Below are 23,308 nucleotides of genomic sequence, written 5' to 3' on the forward strand. Positions count from 1 at the left end.
GATTGCTGGATGACTAGAGTAAAATCTCTAGGGTTTACAGAATCATTTGAACTCTAAATTTCAAAGAATTTTTTGCCTGTGAAATTTGATCCGAGATGTATAGTTTCCGAGATGTATAGTTTCCGAGCAGCATTTGCGGTGGTAGCTTGTACGTGCTGCTCTATACAGCTCTCTGTCACAGGTATTATTAGAGCACCTCCACTGGCTTTCTAATTTTTTACATGATGATTTCTCCGTTCTAAGAGCCAATGTATACCAAGGGGCATGGGCACCATGTGAGGGAATATGATCCCTTTGAAGAAGGGTAATCTCATCAGAGGCACAATTTAGAACATTGTGATATTTAGAAAGAGCTTGATCCACGTCTGGGGTACTTGCTGTGATGGGATGATTAAATGCTAAAGCAAAGGACTCAGGAGTGATTTTGCGCCAATATCTACTTAGGTTTTTACCTACTTTAGATGATTTATGCATTTCTGTTGTCATAGGAATCCTATAATTGATCAAAGAGTGGTCCGTTCAAAGTAAAAATTGTTGATGTTCACAAAACAGAGGAATAGAGATGGTGAAAACTAGATCTAATATATGCCCTGTGACATGCGTGGACATGTTTACTCTTTGATGCAGCCTGAGAGAGGCCATGTCTGCAATAAACAGGCTCGCCTCCTCGTTGTCTGGGTCTTCCGGGTAGCAATTCAAATCACCTGATAAAAAAACTGTTTTGCTACCAGGATATGTGGAGCCATGTATTCAATTAGGTGATGACTAAACTCCATTTTTGTCCCTGTAGTCGATATACTAAGGCACATCTCCAGTGATCCTTGGGTGAACGTTCCAGTTTGAATATGCAAATCTCTGCCCAATCAACCGGATCAGCATCTATAATAGACATTTTAATTGTGTTTTTGAAAACATTATCAATACCTCCCCCTATCCTGAGATCCCTATCCAATCTAAACATAGAGTCATTTAGTGGGAGGGCCGTTGTTTTAACTGAGGAGGAGGCTGGGGTCAACAGGTTTCAGTAAGGAAACCTACCTCCAGAAGGCTTGCAGAGTTCTGTCGAATGTTTTGGCAGTGACCTGACATTAAGAAGGAAACAATCTAAGCTCTGCAGAGTTGAAACAAGGCATGCTTGACACACGACGCATTGACCGCAATGCCTTTTTCACTGCATTGGCACCGATGTGTGACTTACGAGCAAAACTACGTCTGCAATGCAATGCACAAAAGGATGAATGTTTGAGTTTTGGCCTCGCACGCAACTGGCCTATTGTCTGCGATACACTGTGTAGTAATTTGTACATTGCAGATGAACACAGCTTGAGCCTCACTTACCTTGCTCCTCTCATTATACCTGACAGCAGGCTTGATATCATCAGATGGCTGCATTGTCTTTTTTTTTTGGAAAACCTTTATTTAAAACTCAAAGCACACAGCTATTCAGCCTTACATCCCTGAGGCTAGGCAGCATTATAAGGAACGGAGAAGAGGTGCGCACAACTCAAATCGAGGAGCACATCAGGTTTAATTTTGCATTGTAAATATGAAAAACCTAAAGAATCAACAAGAAAGGAACATGAAAAGAAAGGAAGTGGCAAGGTACAACACATGAGCGGCAATGCACGATTCCAGGGGGCGGGTGGGACCATTTAGCTCCCTGTAATAACCATACTGGAAAGGCGTACAAAGTGGGGGGGGGGAAGAAAAGCAGGATTCCATTGAAGTAAAAAGTTGGGTGGAAGGAAGGGCTAGGGAGAGAGACGAACCTCCAGCGGACCTGCATCGGGAGGCGCACAAAGATCACCCCTATATTCATTCCAGGCCCCCCAAACAATCCCCCACCTCCTGGGCTTACCCCGGGCCACATACACAGTCTTCTCACGGAGCATGCACCAATCCATATTGGTTTTCCACAGTTCCACGGTGGGGGGAGTCGGGCGCCCCACTTCTGAGCAATATCTCGCTTGGCCACCATGTTCCCTGGTGTAACCCACTGGGTTTGGGCGGTACTGAAGTCAGTCGGACCCCACACGTTCAACAAGCAGCGCCGAGCTTCTGCAGGCAGATCCACACCAGTCACCTCACGCATAACCGCATGCACCCGTTCCCAATAAGAAGCAACAACCTGGCATTCCCAGATGGTATGCATGAAAGTGGCCAGTGCACCGCACCCACGCCTACAAAGACCGTCCACTGAGAGCCCCATTTGAATCAGTCTAGGGCCAGTTACATAGACTCTGTGGAGTATCTTCAATTGGACTAAGCGAAGCCTAGCCGAGATTGCCACTTCTTTGGGGGAAGACACCGCACACTGCCAATCCTCATCATCCAATTCAATCCCATCACGCACCCACTGGTCTCTCACATTCAACAACAGATCCGTCCGGACATTTATCAGCTTTTTATAGGTCAGGGAAATGGCACTGTCAGGCATATGGCCGTCCAGCACCCTGTCTTCCAGCGGGGATGATTCGGGAACCTTCTCACCAACGGGCAGGGCAGCCGTAAGGGCATGTCGCAATGGAGCGTATCTGAAATACTCTGTGTCACCCAGTTGGAACTCAGTTTTCAGAACCTCAAAAGACTTGATTTCCCCCCTGGCCATCACATCAGCCACCTTGGAGATACCAATGAGGTCCCACCGGTCAAACCCCTTCGAGTGCCACAGCCTACCCAGCAAGTCAGACTCATAAAGTGGAGTGGCCATAGTAAATCTACCCTTCCACCCCAGTGCTTTCGTGATGACCCTCCAAAGGTGCACAGCAGTCTTAGTGGGACCAGTCATTTTTCCATCAAGAGATCTGGAGTATAGCGCTCTGTAGTACATCCCGTCATTCAAGAGCAAACGATCCATGGCGTACCCCGGACTCTCCGCCAGTCCATAAAAGCCGTGGTTAAGAGCGGCCAATTGAGAGGCCCAGTAGTACCGGCGGATGTCAGGCAGAGCAATGCCGCCATCATACCAGGGGATAGTCACTTTAACAACGGCGATACGCGGCCTACCTTCCCATAAGAGGGTCCGCTGCAGACCTTCAATTTCCTTGAAGTATTTGGAAGGGACGGGATCCTGCGTGTTTTGGAGCGCGTATAAGAATCTCGGCAGGGACATCATCTTGAACAATGCCGCTCGGCCCAACAGGGACAGCGGCAATCTTTTTCAGCCCTCCACATCACGCCTGTGGCGCGCAAGAGGGGGAAGTAAGTTGTTAGTGTATCGTGCCCGGGCATCCGTTGATATACGGATACCCAGGTACTTAAACCCCTGCTGCGAGACCTGTATAGCGCAACCCTTAGGAAGACGTGGGGTTTCTCCACTGAGCACATAGAGGTAGGATTTCGGCCAATTAATGACTAGGCCCGAGTACCCACCAAAAGTGCTCAACACGTCAAAAACCACAATCAAAGACCGACAGGGAAAAGTTAGGTAGAGCAGGATATCGTCCGCGTACAATGAGACTCGGTCCTCAAAGCCTGGCGACCACTTGATCCCACAGATGTCAGGGTGGGTGCGTATCCAGGCAGCGAGCGGCTCAAGCGCTAAAGCAAAAAGGAGCGGCGACAGCGGACAACCCTGTCTGGTACCCCTGCGCATGGCAAAGGAAGCTGACACCCGGCCGTTGACCGTTACGTTGGCCAGCGGGGAGGCATAGAGAAGCCTGACCCAACCAATAAAATCGGGGCCAAACTCAAACTTAGACAACACCGCCCACAGATAATTCCATTCAAGGGAATCAAACGCCATCGTCGCGTCCAGTGAGGCCAGGACGGTCGGCTCGCAGAGTTTTTGCACCCGCGCCATGACAGCGTGAAGCCTCCGAAGATTGAGAGCGGTGTTGCGGTGAGGTATAAATCCCGACTGGTCCGGATGAACCAAATCGGCGATCACACCCACCAGCCGGTTGGCCAGTAACTTAGCCAGAATCTTGGGTTCAGCATTCAGCAGGGAGATCAGGCGGTACGACCTGCAAAGGTCCCTGGGCTTTCCCTCCTTATGAATAACCATAATGGTGGCCAATCGCTGGTCCAGCGGAAGCTCACCAGCTTCACGAGCCTCCAAAAACATATGCCGCAGGGGCACTGCGACGGTGTCAGCCTTAATCTTGTAAAGTTCCACCGGAAGACCGTTTGGACCGGGAGCCTTGCCAGAGCGCAAAGATCGTATCGCGAGCGCTACCTCGTCAGCCGTAATGCCCCTGTCCATGTCGTCACGCTCAGTGTCCAACAGGCAAGGGAGTTCAACTCCCTCCAGAAAAGAGGCCGAGTCCGACTCAGTCAAGGTGGAGACCGAGGTGTAGACCGTCTCGAAATAGTTGGCAAAAGCCGAAACAATAGCGCTGGGGTCAGTAACAACTACCCCATCCTCGCCCAGAACCTCGGGCACCACGCGGGAAGCCATCTCCCTCCTATCCAACCAGGCAATAAGCTTGCCCGCCTTGTCCCCCGCATCGTAGATCCTCCCTTGCTGTTCCCTGCCCATCGCCTTGGCAGCATCAGTGGCAGTGGCTCGGTACTCCGACTGCTTTAAGGAGAGGGCGTGCAGCAAAGCGGGTGTCGGGTCCGTTTCCAGTTGAGAATCAAGGTCCTCAATTTCCGACTCCAACCGCACCATTTCCTCATCCCTGCGCCTGCGCACCTCGGCTATTAAGGAGAAAGCTTCTCCTCTCAGGACAGTTTTGAAGGCCTCCCACAGAGATAAGGCCGACGATACCGAGCCCGTATTCTCGGAGAAATACAGGTCGATAGCTTTAGCTAAGAGGTCACGAGTTTTGGGGTTGCGAAAGTACCAAGGATTGACCGGTGTTAGTCTAGAGGCTGCCACAATACCAAAGTCAAACGACACCCAGACCGGGGAGTGGTCCGATATGCCTCTGGCCATCAGGCGGGCCCCGGAAACGGTCGAGGCCTGGACCGCCGGAGTCAAGATATAGTCAATCCTGGAGAGGCTTCCGTGCGAGCCCAAATGAAAGGAGTACTGCCGCTGGGCGGGATGGAGGAGCCGCCAACAATCAATAAGACCCATGGAGCTCAGGAAATTTGTGAGCCATGATTGTGCACTACGAAGATCTCTGGATGGAAAACGATCAAGGGTCCCCGACACCACCGCATTAAAGTCCCCACCAATTATTAGCAATCCCTCCGGCAAGCCCAAAATGGCGCCCCCGAGATCCTGGAAGGTAGTCATCTGCAGGCCTGGGGGGACATAAACAGAAACCAAAACCAGGGTACGCCCCTCTCATCTACCCACAACAGCAACATAGCGGCCTCTGTCATCAATCACCCTAGTCTCCACCTCCAATGGGAGAGACATGCGCACCATAATCCCCACCCCTCGGGACCCCGAAGAGAACCCCGAGTGAGCCACCATCTTAAACCCTTTCCTATTGAGTGCGTGGCACGTATTGCCAATGAGATGCGTCTCCTGCAGCAAAATGACATCGGGTACACACCGTTTAAACATCTGCAGTACCACCCCACATTTAATGCGATCCCCCAGCCCGTTCACATTCCAACTCAATACATTTAGTGTCTTACCCCCATCATCAAAGAAGCACCGTCCCAACCCCCACCCCCACCCCCAGAAAGCAGATACCGCAACACAGTAAACAGGAGAATAAACACCTTGCCTTAAGAGAAAAGAAAAAGGAGAAACATAAGTAAAACACTCAAACCAACCACCCCCCACCCTGCACCCCTACATTAGACTAAGAAGCCCCCCCAACCAGCAGTGTGCCTGTCGCCCCCAAAAACTAATCTACGGAAAGCCCCCCGAGGAGAAAGGAGACATCCTATCACCCCATTATCCCCCAGCCTTGAAAAAGCAGCATTAGAAAGAAAAAGAAAAACAATAGTCCGTGACTGATTGCATTTGCAGGGCCATCCACCAAAAGAAGTCCGAGGAAACATTATTCATTCCTGAAGATCAGGACCACCCGACGCCTCTTCCGACTGATCCTCAGGGGCATTCCGACGTTGAGGCAAGGTGTCCAACCAGTCCCCAGCAGCCTCCGGCAAGTCAAAAAACACCACCCGGGCGCCATGTTCTATCCGAAGCTTCGCCGGGAATAGCATAGAGTACTTCATCCCCATCTCCCTCAGCCTACGCTTGACGCCCATAAAGCTTTGCTGGCGTTTCTGAACCGCTTGAGTGAAGTCGAGGAAAAATTTCACATCGGCATTCTGGAATTTCAACGGACCACCTCTTCTCGATGCCTGCAGGATCGCATCTCGGTCCCTGAAATTGAAAAGTCTGGCAATGATGGGGCGCGGAGAAGCTCCCAGTTTCGGTTGGCCACCAGGTAGTCTGTGCGCTCGCTCCACCGAAAAGAACTTGCTCAGTCCACCGGGAGCCAAGTGCTTCAACACCAAGTTCTCAACAAAGAGATCGGCAGCGTCTTCTTCGGCGCCCTCCGGCACACCGATTAGGCGGACGTTCTGGCGCCTTGCCCGTCCTTCAAAATCGTCGAGCCTGCGGGCAAGCAGCGTGTTCGTGGCTTTCAGGTCCCGAACCTCTGACTGCAGGTCGGACATATCAGTAGTCAAACTCGACGTCTTAATGTCGAGCGACTTGACTCTGTCGTTCGTCTTTCCGAGGTCGGCCCTGATGAGGTTGACTTCAATCGCCAACGTATCGACCTTGTGCGACAACACTTCGTGCTGCTTATGCATTTCGGCCTTGACGCCCGCAATGGCCCCCATAACATCCCGGAGGGTGGGTTCGGCATCTTCAGGAGACACATCGCGCTGCGAGTCTTTAGTACGACCTGAAGCACCAGGCGATCCCTTTGGGAGGGATAAACGTTCAGAAATGGTGGTCTGCGAGAGGGAAGGTTTCCTGCTGACTCTTGGGGGCTTCCCTTTGTCCGGGTCACCTCTGCCCGCCATGATGGGCGACGGGGGTATCACAGTCAGAAGAAAGGTCCAACCGGCACTACCGCTTCCAGGCGGCAGAAATCAGTAATCACCTCCACCGTCTCATTAGAACGTCAGGCCGCCGAACAGTCTGATCTGGCCATCAGCGCAGAACGGGGCAGCTCCAACCCTCTCGGACTGCCACCGTGTGGAAGCACCACCGTCACCCTCGTAATGCCGGACTGTTATGGCGTCGTCGTCACCAATCTCCACCACGGTGTAACTCAGCACAGGAAACCCGGATCTTCGATCGGAGAACGGGCCCCACCTCAGCAACAGCACCGCAACAGATTCCCACTACTGTGGGACAGGATAGGTAGCAGGATCAATACGGAGGATTGGAGGGTCTTCGGAGCTCCGAGCTCACGCGGCCATCTTGGTTGCCCGCGAAGCTCCTCCCCAGATGGCTGCATTGTCATTGTAAAAATAGCGCCTATGGGTGGATTTTTGTCTTTCTTGTGCTGACATATTGGTTGAAAATATGTTTATGTGAAGAACACATCCATGTTGTGATGTGTAGAGACATAACAAACCATTTGGTGTTTTGTGGTCGCAGTATGTTTGGTGGAACGTAGGTAGCTGCGGAGTAGTCATCTGTTTGCTCTATTATATAGCATTGCTTTGCCTATGAAATACAATGTTGTATAAACTATCATGCACCACATCACTATTCATACATTCTGTCTGCATTGCAGACATACATTTGTTTACGGATGCAATTGACACTAAGGGAGGCACAGAGACGGTCTTAGCCCTGCAAACTACCACGCATCATGCGTTAGAATAACGCATTTTAGTGTGGTGGTCCGCATCACCGCACTAAAATGCTAAGTCACACATTTATATTTACAAAAAGGGGTGGTGAGGGACAGAGTCTCTGAATTAAACAGAAAGCTCTCACCCAGTCAAAAGATCAGGGCTAGATCCAACACCGTTTTTTAGCTCACTGCACCATCCCAGTTTCAGAACCTGACTGTATGCAAATTAGTCTGTTCCTGTCCCAGTGCATGATGGGAACAGGACAAACCAAACTACAGAAGCCAATTCTTACACTGGGAAGGAAACAAGCTCCCGGGGACCGGTTTCTGGCATTACAGCCGTCTTCGGCCCGGTTTGCTTGAATCCTGATGGTGCAATGAGCAAGGGTCTCACATCTGAGAATACCCTTCCACGCTTAGGGTGGACAAAAATATTTACAAAAAGGGGTGGTGAGGGACAGAGTCTCTGAATTAAACAGAAAGCTCTCACCCAGTCAAAAGATCAGGGCTAGATCCAACACCGTTTTTTAGCTCACTGCACCATCCCAGTTTCAGAACCTGACTGTATGCAAATTAGTCTGTTCCTGTCCCAGTGCATGATGGGAACAGGACAAACCAAACTACAGAAGCCAATTCTTACACTGGGAAGGAAACAAGCTCCCGGGGACCGGTTTCTGGCATTACAGCCGTCTTCGGCCCGGTTTGCTTGAATCCTGATGGTGCAATGAGCAAGGGTCTCACATCTGAGAATACCCTTCCACGCTTAGGGTGGACAAAAATATTTACAAAAAGGGGTGGTGAGGGACAGAGTCTCTGAATTAAACAGAAAGCTCTCACCCAGTCAAAAGATCAGGGCTAGATCCAACACCGTTTTTTAGCTCACTGCACCATCCCAGTTTCAGAACCTGACTGTATGCAAATTAGTCTGTTCCTGTCCCAGTGCATGATGGGAACAGGACAAACCAAACTACAGAAGCCAATTCTTACACTGGGAAGGAAACAAGCTCCCGGGGACCGGTTTCTGGCATTACAGCCGTCTTCGGCCCGGTTTGCTTGAATCCTGATGGTGCAATGAGCAAGGGTCTCACATCTGAGAATACCCTTCCACGCTTAGGGTGGACAAAAATATTTACAAAAAGGGGTGGTGAGGGACAGAGTCTCTGAATTAAACAGAAAGCTCTCACCCAGTCAAAAGATCAGGGCTAGATCCAACACCGTTTTTTAGCTCACTGCACCATCCCAGTTTCAGAACCTGACTGTATGCAAATTAGTCTGTTCCTGTCCCAGTGCATGATGGGAACAGGACAAACCAAACTACAGAAGCCAATTCTTACACTGGGAAGGAAACAAGCTCCCGGGGACCGGTTTCTGGCAGGGACAGACTGATTTGCATATAGCCAGGTTCTGAGCTGGGATGGGGCAGTGAGATAAATAACGGTGATGGATCAAGCCCTGATCTTTGGACTGGGTAAGAGTGGTCTGCTCAATTCAGACACTCTGTTCATCACCACCCCCTTTTGTAAATCGATTTTGGCCACTATAGGTGTGGCAGGGTATACTCAGACATGAGTCCCTTTCTCACTGCTCCATCAGGATTCAAGCAAGCCGGGCTGAAGACGGCTGAAATGCCAGAAACCGGTCCCCGGTAGCTTGTCTCCTTTCCGGTAAAGAATTGGCTTGGTAGTTTAGTCTGCCCTGTTCCCATGATGCACTGGGCCAGGGACAGACTGATTTGCATATAGCCAGGTTCTGAGCTGGGATGGGGCAGTGAGATAAATAACGGTGATGGATCAAGCCCTGATCTTTGGACGGCGTAAGAGTGGTCTGCTCAATTCAGACACTCTGTTCATCACCACCCCCTTTTGTAAATCGAGTCACACATTTATAGCGGCTCCTGATGCTGTCAAGCCAATGCACTATAATTGACCAAAGCAGCGCATGGCCCATTTCGCTGCTCTCACCGAATCTGAATGCTGCAGGAACTGGGGGCTGACTCAGCTGCACTCTCTGGCTTCATTCGGCATTGCATTCACATGACAAAGAGTCATGAATAGTCATTGCAACAAGGTGTCCATGTTTCATTTGCCCAGTAATGCCTGCCAGGATGCAAACTATAAATAGTGCAGGCCACACTGGAAGTGGGAGTGGATGCCAGTTATAACATTTTCTTAAAGTTAAATTCTGTCTGGATTCTCCTTGCCGGTACCACAGGCAGTATTTGGTGCGTACCTGCTGCCTCTCAAGTGAGTGCCGCCTCATGGGCTTCTGGACAGACTGTGGTTGGTGCCTGCAGCCTGTTATGATCATGTTGTGTGAGTTTGGACCGGACACGGCTGCCAGAGAATATTTCTTATAACCCTGGCCCCAATAGTAATCCTTAGATCGCTCTACCAGAGCCAGACTGTCAGAAGTCTCAACAAGGTTATTAGATACTATTATATTAATTTTTGAGCATCAATAATCACTGTGCTGTGCCTGTTACAGAGCTTACTGCTTGACTTTCTACTCTGTATTTTAATTGGATACAGGACAACTGACTGGGACCTGCAACAGTGTCCGGTGCCCTTTCACTTCCTTCATGGCCGGTAATCCCAGGCAGAAAGGGAACCATGAGCCCTTCACCAGGGCAAGTCGGGATAACATGGGGGAGCGGTGGTGGTGGTGGAGGAACCCGTCCGCCCCCGTAGAGCAAATCTCAGGTGACACAGGTCAGACCTCCGTTAGGTTTCGCGGTGCAGAAGAGAGTGTGCAACTGCAAAGTGCCCGTGCACTACCCAATTGCCCTAGGTATTCAAGCACTGAGAATAGCCACTCACCCCTCCTGACCGCGGAACTGCACAGCAGGAAAGTCTGTGCCCTGGAGAGGGGAATGGGGTTGCGTCCGTACTGGCCACAGTGAGTGAATCCATAGCTTGGCTCTGGATGGGTGAGCCGACAAAGCTTCAATAAGCCTAAACCGGCCTTGTGCTTTTTGTCAGTGCATGAGGGTTACTGCTGAGACCACAGTGATTTGCCCCCTTAGATGAGGTTGCAGGTATCTCTTAAGTTGCTGTTCTGCCACCAGTGCAGTCAGATCTTGAGACTGCAGGTCAGGTCAGTGTGTGGGGTTGATTATTTTTTTTTGTCTGTTTATGTGCTTGTCGGGCTAGGTGGCTGGGCTGGACTGCTGAATTTTCTGGAAATAAAATCCTGCATTAAGCTTAATTGGATGGAATATGACATATGCAAAATATGTATATAGCATATGAGGAAAATATGAAAATGTGGCAGCTATGGTTTAAGTCATGATCTCCTACTGTTGCACTGACTTGCTATGCTATTAAAATGTGCTTTTGCTGGCACAGGCACGTTGCTCAAATGGGTGTAATTTCTGATATGTTTGTTTCCCTTCTCTTTACTGCTTGATTTTGCTTGCAAAAAAGTGTTACTCATATTCGTTGAATTTCACTCATAATTTCACTAAAATTATGAAAACGTCACACATAGCAATCCGAAACCTTGGCAGCTATGCTGGCTGGTTCAGCCAGTCTACAGTGTATTTGGCATCCTGCTTACCAATTTACAGGACAAATATTATGCTGTGTTGTTAAGCTAATATGACCCCTGTGACTGTTGGACAGACATCAATTACCACACTACACTAGCCAACTTAAACCCTGGAATTTAATGGTGCAGACACATTTGCTTTTTGGGCTTTGTGTCGGAAACAAGATGTGTGGCACAGGCACAATGCACCTTGGAAAAAGTCGAATCGAAATTTGTTTGCCTATGGTATGACCATCATGAGTCCAGCTTCAGTAGGCCAGACAAGTGTGATTTTTTATTTATTTATTCATGAATCCTGAGTGCCACTATATATATATATATTACCTACTGGCGTTCGCCAGTATGTATATATAGTTAGGATTATTTGTCTATGGAACTTTTGAAAATTCTATGTCTAATAACTTTGGCGTTTGTGGACGGAATCGGCTGAAATTTTCAGGAAAATGGCACATTTTGTTTCTGAGCAGCCCCTGGAAATTTGGTGGGGTTTCGTCAAGGGGGGGCTGAGAAAAAAGGGGGGTCCCAAAACGCGTTTTTTACATTGAGTTTTCCATAGGGCGGTTGGACTCACTTTTAGCTCGAACGGCTGAATGGATTTGCACGAAACTTGGCAAAATTGTAGGGACTGTTAGCCCGATGTGCCTTTGCTAGGTCTCAATATATGTGCTTCAGTGGATTTTGAGAAATTAACGTTTAAATCAAGATATATATCTGTAACAGCGCTCTGGGCAGCGATCCGGTTTGCTTACTTTTCGCGTTTCGGAACTTTGCGCGCAGAAAGCTGATTGGCTCTCCGGTGTCTGTCAACATTCTAAACAGTCCGGAGCGGCCGCCATCTTGTCTCTCGGTAGGATCGAGAGAGAAGAAGAGGTGAAAAACGAAAGGGGAATTTAATGAAAGGGGGCAAGGTATCCCCCTCTTGACCCCCTAAGAATGTTGTTGGGGTTATTAAAGGGTCCCGTGGGGAAAAGAAAAAAAAAATGATTTTTCACGGTAGAAGCGCTTCACGGGCCGCGAACTGGGCCGCAAACTGGTAGCGAAACGGGAATTCGCCATTTTGTGCTTCGTTAATTAAATTATTAGGTATAAGGGGGTGCGGGAGACGTATCCTAATCCCCTATGTTTCCTGAGGGTGGCTGAGGAGGCTGATATATGTTGATACATCTCTTCCAGCGGCTGTGCGTGAGCTTTTTTTTTTTTTGCTGCTTGACAGTCCGGAGCGGCCGCCATCTTGTCTCTCGGTAGGATCGAGAGAGAAGAAGAGGTGAAAAACGAAAGGGGAATTTAATGAAAGGGGGCAAGGTATCCCCCTCTTGACCCCCTAGGAATGTTGTTGGGGTTATTAAAGGGTCCCGTGGGGAAAAGAAAAAAAAATGATTTTTCACGGTAGAAGCGCTTCACGGGCCGCGAACTGGGCCGCAAACTGGTAGCGAAACGGGAATTCGCCATTTTGTGCTTCGTTTTAATTGTTTAGAGACAAAAATTATCGCCGCACATCGGCCACAATGCATGAGTATCGTTGAAAAGTCAGCGATATTCATGCATTATCCAGCAAATGCTCTTAGCCGTGTTATCCACCTTCCATTGGATAACATGGTTAAAAACTGCTCTGTGCGTGAGCTTTTTTTTTTTTTTTTTGCTGCGTGACGTTTGTTAACGTTCGATTCGATGGAAATCAGGAAGTGTTGACCACCATTTTGTCACTGCGAGTAAATATTTTGTTATAAATGAATCCTTATTGAAAAACATTGTCTGCGCCATCTTGCCTTTTTGTCCAATGCCACAATTTTGTCGTGCACGGCAGCCATTTTAGATGCCTTGACCAGGGCCACTCTCTGCATGCCGCCGATCCTCAGCATGGCTCCCCACCCTCGCAAGCATCTCCCCCACGCACTGGTCATCCCCGCTCTCTCTCTCATGCATGGGCCATATACTTCCCCCCATCTGCGCTGCTCTTCTCTGAGAATCACACCCTGTGCCCTCCCGACACCTCTCTTTCACCCTATTCACTACCGCACCCTCTGACACTCCTCTTCCTCTGTGTCCGATTGTCCAGGCCGGACCTAGGCTATCACCTACCCCTGCGGATGTAGTTTATGGCCCCAGCTGTAGAGAATTCAGACATGCCAACCCTCCCGATTCAGGCGTGTGACTACTGATTTCAGTGCTAGTCTCCCGCCTCCCGATTTCTGCAAGCAAAAACCCGGGGGCATATTACGAACAACTAGCGATAATTTTTGTCTAACTTGTTTAGAGACACAAATTATCGCAGAAAAGTCAGCGATATTCATGTATTATCGAGCAAATGCTCTTAGCCATGTTATCCACCTCCCATTGGATAACATGGCTAAGAACTGCTCAGGGCAGGTGTTAGATTTTGGAGATATTCGCGCTTAGCGCGAATATCTCCAAAAGTTGGTAATAGAAGATAGCGATGTTAGGGACTGTTTCCAGTCGCTAACATCTTGGCACGCCACTTTGCATGTCATTAGTGATAAGTATCACTGACATGCAAAGCGGGGCCCAAGATGGTCGCTATCTCCTTTTAGCTGTCACTAACTGGTGTTAGCGACAGCTTGGTAATAGGGAGATATTTTTATCTCCGCTTTCTTGGCTTTTAAAGCCAAAAAAGCGGAGATAAACCCCCTTGATAATATGCCCCACGATTCCTTGGGGGTTTCAGCTGACAGGGCTTGGTATTGTGTTACATGGTAATTTTTCCAGGAAACGTCAGAGGGTCGATGCAGGGGTTCTAGAAGAGGTGATAAACCATTTAAGCCTCATGAACAAGCGCATGGTCTTTTAAAGATTTGTGAAGTACTCGGGGCGGCGGTGTGTGTGTGTCCTCTTTCAGGAGCGGGCGGGGGGGGGGGCACTGCCAGCAACTTGCCAGGTCAGGTAGTGTTCAACACGTGCATCACCCTTTCTCTGCCTGCTATTGCGCTCCATGCTTCGGAAAGGTAAGAAAAAGAACGTGCATTTGAGTTTGAAATGTCCGATCCTGCAGCAGCACACTTCCAAAGCCCACACATGACAATAACCCGATTCAAGGCCCCATTCACCCGTTTTAAAAAAAATAGATAACACTCCAACAAAGTAAGATTATAAAACTTTATTAACTATTAACTATAATGAACGGAACAAAAACTAAAAACATTTAAACATTTTTCAACACAAAAAGCAACAATGGTTAGAAGCTGTCTTTTGTGCGAATAGTCCCAAGGCAGCACAACGTGCAGAGTTCTGGACGGCACCCAGGTGATGTCGCCTGGGTGCCGCACTGGTTTTGGGATCCTACAATGCAGCACAGAAAAACAGCATGGGGCGTCCCGGGTGGTGCGGGGGGAGGCCTCGTCAGTAGCGGTCTGTTGTGCGAATAGTCCCAAGGCAGCAGAACGCGTTGAGATGTTGATGGGACTGTGTCCAGTGTCACATGGCTGACACAACATGTACGACAGGCACCCAGGTGATGTCCAGTAAACTGCCGCACTGGTTTTGGTATCCTACAATGCTGCTCCGAAAATTGGCGTGCGGCGGCCCGGTGGTGGGGGAGGCGGCGTGAACGGGCCTCCCCAGGTGGCGGCCATCTAGCTGAGTTGCGCTCGCTTTTGCGGCTACAGCGTCTCGCTCACCATGTTGTTGAGTTGCTTCCACTCTTGCAGTGCAGCGATAGGCGGCTGCCACATGGCTCTTAAAATGGCGGACGGCTCCTCGGTTTTGGGCCTGGTCCACTGAAATGGCCCTGGGACACCTTGGAACTCGGACGCTTGCCTGCTAGGGCTTGGGCTCCATTCTCGAAAAGCGTCCCCTCAGCCGTGAAGATTCTACAAAAGTCTTGGGGGCCCCCGACTCCCGCAGGCTTCCGGTGGGGAGCGGCTGCCATGATTGCTCGCGGAATGACCACGACGGAGCCACGAGATGGTGGTGCTCTCATGCTGACGCCAGCTTCAGTCTGCATGATCCAGAAACAAGGTGGGGCTTTCATCGTTTAGGAAAAAAAAATGTTCTAAACCAATGAAAAGTGTTATTTTTAGGTCATATGACCAAGCCTTCCATCTTTAGGAAACCAAAAGTAAAATGAACCAATGAAAAGTTTTATAAACAAGTCACATGACCTGTTATGCGGCATAGGGCTACAAAAAGCGTAGAAAATCCGTTGGCACGTGAGGCGGCGTCAGTAGCGGACCGATGTGCGAATAGGCCGAAGGCAGCACAACGCGCCGAGATCCGGATGGCACCGAGGTGGTGTCCAGCAAATTGCCGCACTGGTGTGGCCATCCTACAATGCTGCGCCGAAAGACGGCGTGTCCAGCTGAGTTGCGGTCACTGTTGCGGTACAGTGACTCGAACGCGCCGAGATCCGGATGGCACCGAGGTGGTGTCCAGCAAATTGCCGCACTGGTGTGGCCATCCTACAATGCTGCGCCGAAAGACGGCGTGTCCAGCTGAATTGCGGTCACTGTTGCGGTACAGTGACTCGAACGCGCCGAGATCCGGATGGCACCGAGGTGGTGTCCAGCAAATTGCCGCACTGGTGTGGCCATCCTACAATGCTGCGCCGAAAGACGGCGTGTCCAGCTGAGTTGCGGTCACTGTTGCGGTACAGTGAGTCGAACGCGCCGAGATCTGGATGGCCCCGATGTTGTGTCCAGCAAGTTGCCGCACTGGTGTGGCCATCCTACAATGCTGCGCCGAAAGTCGGCGTGGGGTGCCCCGTTGGCTTATGAGGTGATGTGAGTAGTGGACCGATGTGTGAATAGGTCGGAACCAGCACAAGGCGCCAAGATCCGAATGGCAAGTCCTGGATGTTGAGTGCCTCAGTTGAGAGTTCTGAGCAGTGCTTGTAAGACTATCTGAAGTTTATTATAAGAATCAGAGTAAGTTGAAGACTGTCTGAAGCTTATTTGCACCTTTTGCAGCTTCACTATTGCCCAAGGTGGTGTCCAGCGGAACTTTTTTCCTTTTCCTTTCTGCTTCTTTTCCTACAATCCGTTTCATCTGAAGACACGACCAGGTCCCTGAATGTGTGTAGGGGGACGCTATTGAGTGAATGAAAATGGCGGCTTGACACAAAGCTGACTCAAGCGTTACTGTTGATGCTATACAGACAAAAATTGGTTTTCAGTTTGTACATTCTTCAGGTTTTTTTTTTCCATCCAAGTCTAATTGAGAGTTTGTAGAAAAATGGCTTCAGATTTTCCACATACTACTCTTCAACATTCTTCCTAAATGTAACAATGTGAAACTCACTAGGAGAACGGCTGTTTCTGTTTCCTTTCAAAATGCTGCCAACAATATTTTCTGAATGGAAGACACCATCTTGTAGCATAAAGGGCCGAAAGGGGTTCTGGTCTGGCCGATGGTTGGTGGAGATATTTTGACTATATCTTGGACCTGCCCGGCCTCGCCCAAAATGGCGCCGGTATAAATGGGACTCGTAACTCCTTGCCCGCAAATGTATATCTAGAAAATGTTATTGTAAGTGGCCCTGTCCTATTTTAATTACAAAATGTATGTCCACCGATTCCGCAACTGTTAGACACCTTAGTTCTTGCAACCTAATGGCCCGCTCGTTACGTTCCTCTACAGTGTAAATGTCTCCTCATCATATACGATTTCAGTTTGCTCCGTGGCCGGCCCACGTGGTTATAGGCCCGTATTTGTATACTGACATTTTCACAATAAAGGTTTTTAAAACAAAACACGGTAGTAGTATTTACATTGGTAAAGTTTTTACTTTTAGTCACTGTTTTCGAATCAGTAAAAGGCAAGTGAAATAAAGCAGTCCAATTATATGACGGATAAAAGGTATAATATGTAGGAACGCAGTAAAGATAAATGGTCAAGGGCAGTTGTGTTTTTCATGTCTGCAACATAAAGTGATCGATAAGAATCTGATAATCAGGCGTATCGGCGACTAAGACAGCAGGCCGAATCTCTTTTACTCAACGGTTCCGTCATGGAAGGAAGAAACGCCCTTTTTCTCGAAAAAGGAATATATTTTACTTGCAAGACAGTTGTAAATTTTCCGGGAAAGTACATTAGCCTGGAATATTATAACATATGTTTGAAAAAGAAATATTGTTTGAAAACAATAAAAAGCGTAATTTTTAGGTCATATGACCAAGCTTTTCATCATTAAATTAACAAAAGTAAAATGAACCAATGAAAAGTTTTATTAACAAGTCACATGACCTGTTATGCTTACGTTACGCGCTGCGCGCCGCGCCTCGGATCACTTCCGGGTGCGCTAACGCGGCGTGTCATATAACGCATTACGCGACAACGTAGGTCAAGAATATAGTCAAAATGTCTCCACCAACCAGCGTTCAGAACACAACCCCTTTCAGCAGTCCAAAAAGTTCTGTTAAATGACAACAGAGGGGACAGGCAACAAGAACCATCAGTCAAAGAGGGGAGGGCAAGTTCTTCTCTTCCGGGTCATGTTGGGGCGCTACCGGAACTGATCGAATTGGTAGTCTACAGTGTTTCTGGATGTTTCAGACTAAAGCTGGCGTCAGCATGAGACCACTACCATCTCGTAGCTCCGTCGTGGCCATTCCACGAGCAATCATGGCAGCCGCTCCCCACCAGAAGCCTGCGGGAGTCGGAGGCCCCCAAGACTTTTGTAGAATCTTCACGGCTGAGGGGACGCTTTTCGAGAATGGGACCCAAGCCCTATCAGGGAAGCGTCAGAGTTCCAAGGTGTCCCAGGGCCATTTTAGTGGACCAGGCCCAAAACCGAAGAGCCGGCCGCCATTTTGAGAGTCCTGTGGCAGCCACCTATCGCTGCACCGCAAGAGCGGGAGCAACTCAACTACATGATGAGCGAGACGCTGTAGTCGCAAGAGCGGGCGGTAAACAGCTGAATGGCGGAAGAGGCACAGTGTAGCAAAAGCGGGCGGAATGGCAACTAAAACGGTAAAGGGGCGCCCCACTACAGCTTGTCTTCAGGTGAAACGGATTGTGGGACAAGGTCCAGAATTGAAGAGTCATCAAAAGGCAAAAAGTTCCGCCGGACCCCGGGAGCCGGCCGCCTATGTCGGGGGCGATCTTAGGCTACACCAGTGCTATAAGACTTGGGGAGGGTGTCGGAGCCAAGCATCTTCTCCGAGTCCATGGCCATCACACCGCCCCTCAGGGGCCTCCGTCAAGCTGTTTAGGAAGCTAACATATCACATTGTTTTCTAATGCAGTCAGGTCCACAAACGACACTCACTTACTTTGAGAATAGTGAAGCTGCAGTAGGTGGAAATAAGCTTCAGACAGTATAACAAGCACTGCTCAGAACTCTTAACTATGGCACCCAACATCCAGAACTTATGCTATTTGAGAATGGCAGTGACATCGAAGCATCTCAGGGACCAAAACCATTAACGTACTTTCACGTATGAAAATCTTACTTGGGGAGGGGGCAGGAGCGAAGCGCCCCCTCCCAGTCAGCGCCACCACACCGTATGTTGAAAATTTGAAGCCATCGTTCTACAAAGTCAACCAAACTTGGATTGAAAAATCTAGAAAAATGTACAAACTGAAAACCAGTTTTGGTCTGCATAGCATCAGTAGCAACGCTTGAGTCAGCTTTGTGTCAAGCCGCCATTTTGATTCAACAAAGCACAGGCATTGAAAAAGGCTCAAATTCAGAACTCTAAACTATGGCACCCAACATCCAGGAGCTTGCCATCCGGATCTTGGAGCCTTGTGCTGCTTTCGATCTATTCACACATCGGTCCACTACTGATATCATCTTATAAACCAACGTTATGTAAATAGTTTTTAATAAAATGTTTTACCCTGTTTCTTTGCTGGTGTGTTGTCTATATTTTTAATATTTGCATAGGGTTTGTCGTTATTTTGTGCGGGATGGGTGATGGAGCCGAGCTGTCTTGCAGCCCTCATGGTGTGGAGCTCAGTTCATCTCACTATTTTCGTATTTCTCATGAAGGGTTGTTCCTAATATTTCTATTTTAGCGAGGTCAAAAAGAGATCCAATTAGTGGCCTACTGATTTTGCTCGATTACTTTTATTTTTTTTACACGATTTTTCACTATCTGCAAAGACTAAACAGAGTATTGCGACTTTGTGCTTGTTTGTAAATAGAGAATGATCCAAAGAGAACCAATTCTAAAACAGTAAATGCTTGGACAACAATCAATCAAATGGAGAGACAAGCAGGCACGACGGATTAAAAAGGGGGGAAAGGCTTGCGTTAACTACCGTTCACTATCTGCAAAGAGAGAGTACTACTAAGACAAAAGAGGGGAGGGGGGGGTGCAGCGTTCAAAGCACATCAGCGTGCATAAATACGAAAATGTTTTCATCTATCACGTACTTGACATTTTAAAGCTTTTCATATTTGCTATTAAAAAACCAATGAAATTCACAGAAAAAACCATAGGTTATAGTGGATATATAGTTAGGAATTTGCATTTACAAAACCTTGAAAATTCAATGAAAAAACCATTGGTTTTAGGCCATATATAGTTAGGGATTTGCATTTACAAAACCTTATTTTACTCGCATAAAACCATTGAAATTCCATATATAGTTATAAGCGCTAACTATATATCGCGCACCCGCAATCCACTGCTGATGATGTCACATATTACATCATTCATGACATGGTTAGTGACATCACTGATGACATCACTGATGACATCTCAAATGACATCACTGATGACATCACTGAAAACATCTCATTTGACATGACTGATAACATCACTGATGATATCATTCATGTGATAATACGATGAACCTCTTCAGACTCTAATATAACCTTAGATACAATCAGTGTAAACAGACACTCACAGACTGTCACTCATCCATGGAGTTACTCACACACCTAGTCAGTCATGCAAAGAATCAATCACACCTCCATTTCCTCAAGTATACAGTTATACAAAATTTACTTATTCAAACATATACTAACACATATTTACTCTATTATACAATCCCTGATACAAGTTCACAATGACCCATACAGCCACTCACACATTCACTGGCTCTTATGCACAGTTATTTATATATGTCAACTCTCACATGTACTGTGTTTTACATATGTACTTACTTTGACATGTAGCACTGAGATATCCATTCACTCTCCAATGCACTCATGCACACAGTCAACCGCCCATACAGCTGTTTCCACATGCACTTTTGAAACCATACATCTAGTGAATCAACTGCTCACACATCTATGCACAGAGTCATACACCTCCCAGCCACCTACACACACACTCAGTATCCCATACAAATACTTGGGCAACCAATCAATAACCCATATAGTTACTCATATAGCTACTTATCAACACATGCAACAGTTTACAGAACAACAGACATAATGATGTACAAATTAAGACAGTTTAGTCACTAACCCATGCACTCAGTGGGACACATTTAATCACTCACTCATACAGTCAGTCATGCACCTACTAAATCCTTCATCCAGACACTTATATATCCACTCATTCTTCAATATGTAAGAGATATTTTAACTTTACAGAAACATACAGTCACTGCATGTTGTCATCAGTGATGTCATCAGTGATGTCATTTGAGATGTCATCAGTGATGTCATCAGTGATGTCACTAACCATGTCATGAATGATGTAATATGTGACATCATCAGCAGTGGATTGCGGGTGCGCGATATATAGTTAGCGCTTATAACTATATATGGAATTTCAATGGTTTTATGCGAGTAAAATAAGGTTTTGTAAATGCAAATCCCTAACTATATATGGCCTAAAACCAATGGTTTTTTCATTGAATTTTCAAGGTTTTGTAAATGCAAATTCCTAACTATATATCCACTATAACCTATGGTTTTTTCTGTGAATATTACCTACTGGCGGTCGCCAGTAGGTAGTTATAGTTAGGATTTTTTTCAATGTTAAATCTCAAAATTCTATTTGGAATAACTTTGGCACCGGTTGACGAATCTGCCTGAAAATTTCCTGAAAATGGCCTCGTCGAGCTCCGGTCCTTCCTTGAAAGTTTGGGGGGGATTCGTCAAGCGGGGGCCGAGATAAAAGGGGGGTCCCAAAACGCGTTTTCCCCATGTTAATTTCCATAGGGCGGTCGATTTCACTTTTAGCCCGAACGGCTGAATGGATTTCCACCAAACTTGGCAAAATTGTAGGGACTGGTAGCCCGATGTGCCTTTGCTATGTCTCAAGATATGTGCTTCAGTGGATTTTGAGAAATTAACGTTCAAAAAAATATATATATCTGTAGCCGCTCACCGGTGCGCGCACCGGTGAGCGCTCCAGGCGCGCCACGCGACTTGCGCGCAGAAAGCTGATTGGCTCTCAGTTGTCTGTAAACATTCTAAACAGTCCGGAGCGGCCGCCATCTTGTCTATCGGTAAAATCTAGTCATAAGAGGTGGCAAAAACAAAGGGGGGAATTGACCATAAGGGGGCAGGGTAGACCCCCCCTGACCTCCTAGGTTTGATATGGGGGCCATTAAAGGGCCCCGCGGGGCCTCAAAAAAAAATTTTTTTTTTGCGTTTTTCGCGGGGGAAGCGCCCGGTGCGCGCACCGGGAAGCGCTCCAAGGAGGGTACTATGGAAAAATAATCACTTTAAAAAATTGTATGTTTATTAATTGTTTTTTTTTATTTTATGTAAGTACCTACATGTAGGCACCAATGCAGAGACTTTCATTTAATGTACACCATCTGCTCTGTAGATATCTTGCATGTTGTTATTGTATGTTTTTGTGGTATATGGAATTCATAACATAGTCTGTCTGGAAAGGAGAAACAGATCTTTTAAGCACTCCCTGAGAATTTCTAGGGGATCATGAGTAGTCTATTCTGCTCACTTATGAAAATGAGGTGTAAAATATTCATATGAGATAATATAGTGGGAGAAAGGTAGTAACTATGAGTAAACTTACTATGTAACAGAAAAATAGTTGAACAGTATACTATAAGTCTCACTTTATATTTTAAACATTTTTGGTAATACTTTATGAATTACATATAAAAAAGAATATTGTCTGAAACAATTTGAAATTATTAAAGATAAATGTATTCCTCTGGTTCTTTTTCATAATTTAATAAAATTTCTAACATAATATTGTCCGGAATTTCCTCATAATTATATGTACATGATTCCATTTCTTCCAAACATTCTATAAACTGTTCATCCAAAGAGTCATCCATGAAATCAACTTCTTTTTTTTGATCTTCTGGTTTTTCCACCTTTACTTTGATAGAAGTATCATTTGCCTGATTTTCTCCTTCCATTTTCTTTCTGAAAATTGCATACAAATTAACTATATTAGTAGAGTTAGGGTACTGTATACCAGAGAAGCCTAACTCAATCCATAACTATTACAGAGAAGTCTATCTCTATCTCTAACTATTAAAGAGGGATAGCATATCACTAACAGAATATTTTTTCAAAAATTAACTTAAAGTGTACAATATACTTCCATAATTAGAACTTACCTTAGAGAAATCAGTTGAAGTTGTCAGTGAAATTTGTTTTCAAATGTACTTCTGGAAGCAGTAGTCAAAATGGCTGTGTTTCCCTCTCTTCTTTTATATATATTCTTGTACTTAACCAATCAAACGTCAGGAAATAATCGTAGAAAATGAAAGATACTTTTTAATTGGTTGTAAATTCTAACATTACAAGTGTGTTTTTGTCATGTAATTTACCTCAGGATATTTAGACAGGCCTGTAGCCTAAATGTCTCAATGGAATTTCACCAAATTTGGGCAAATGGTAGGGACTGCTATGTAGTAGGGCGTTTTCTATATTTGATGAAAGTGTCTCCATTGGGTTTTCCGTAAATTACTTTCCCACCTTTTTTTATTGTGCGCTTACCGGTGCGCGCTCCGATACGCGCACCGGCAGCGTAACGGGAGTCTTCCATTTTGTGTTTCGGTACAATCGAGACACAAGATGGAGGGTAAACAATGTTCGGTATGGGTAGAAGGGGGCACTGTAGAGACTTCTTGACCCTCTAGGTTTTCTGAGGGGGGCTTAGGAGGCTCATAAACGTAAAAAAAAATAAAAAAACATTTTTAATTTTCCACGGGGGGAGCGCCCGGTGCGCGCACCCTTAAGCGTACCCGAA

This window comes from Lissotriton vulgaris, chromosome 11 (genome assembly GCF_964263255.1).
Source record: "Lissotriton vulgaris chromosome 11, aLisVul1.2, whole genome shotgun sequence".
NCBI classification, from domain to species: domain Eukaryota; kingdom Metazoa; phylum Chordata; class Amphibia; order Caudata; family Salamandridae; genus Lissotriton; species Lissotriton vulgaris.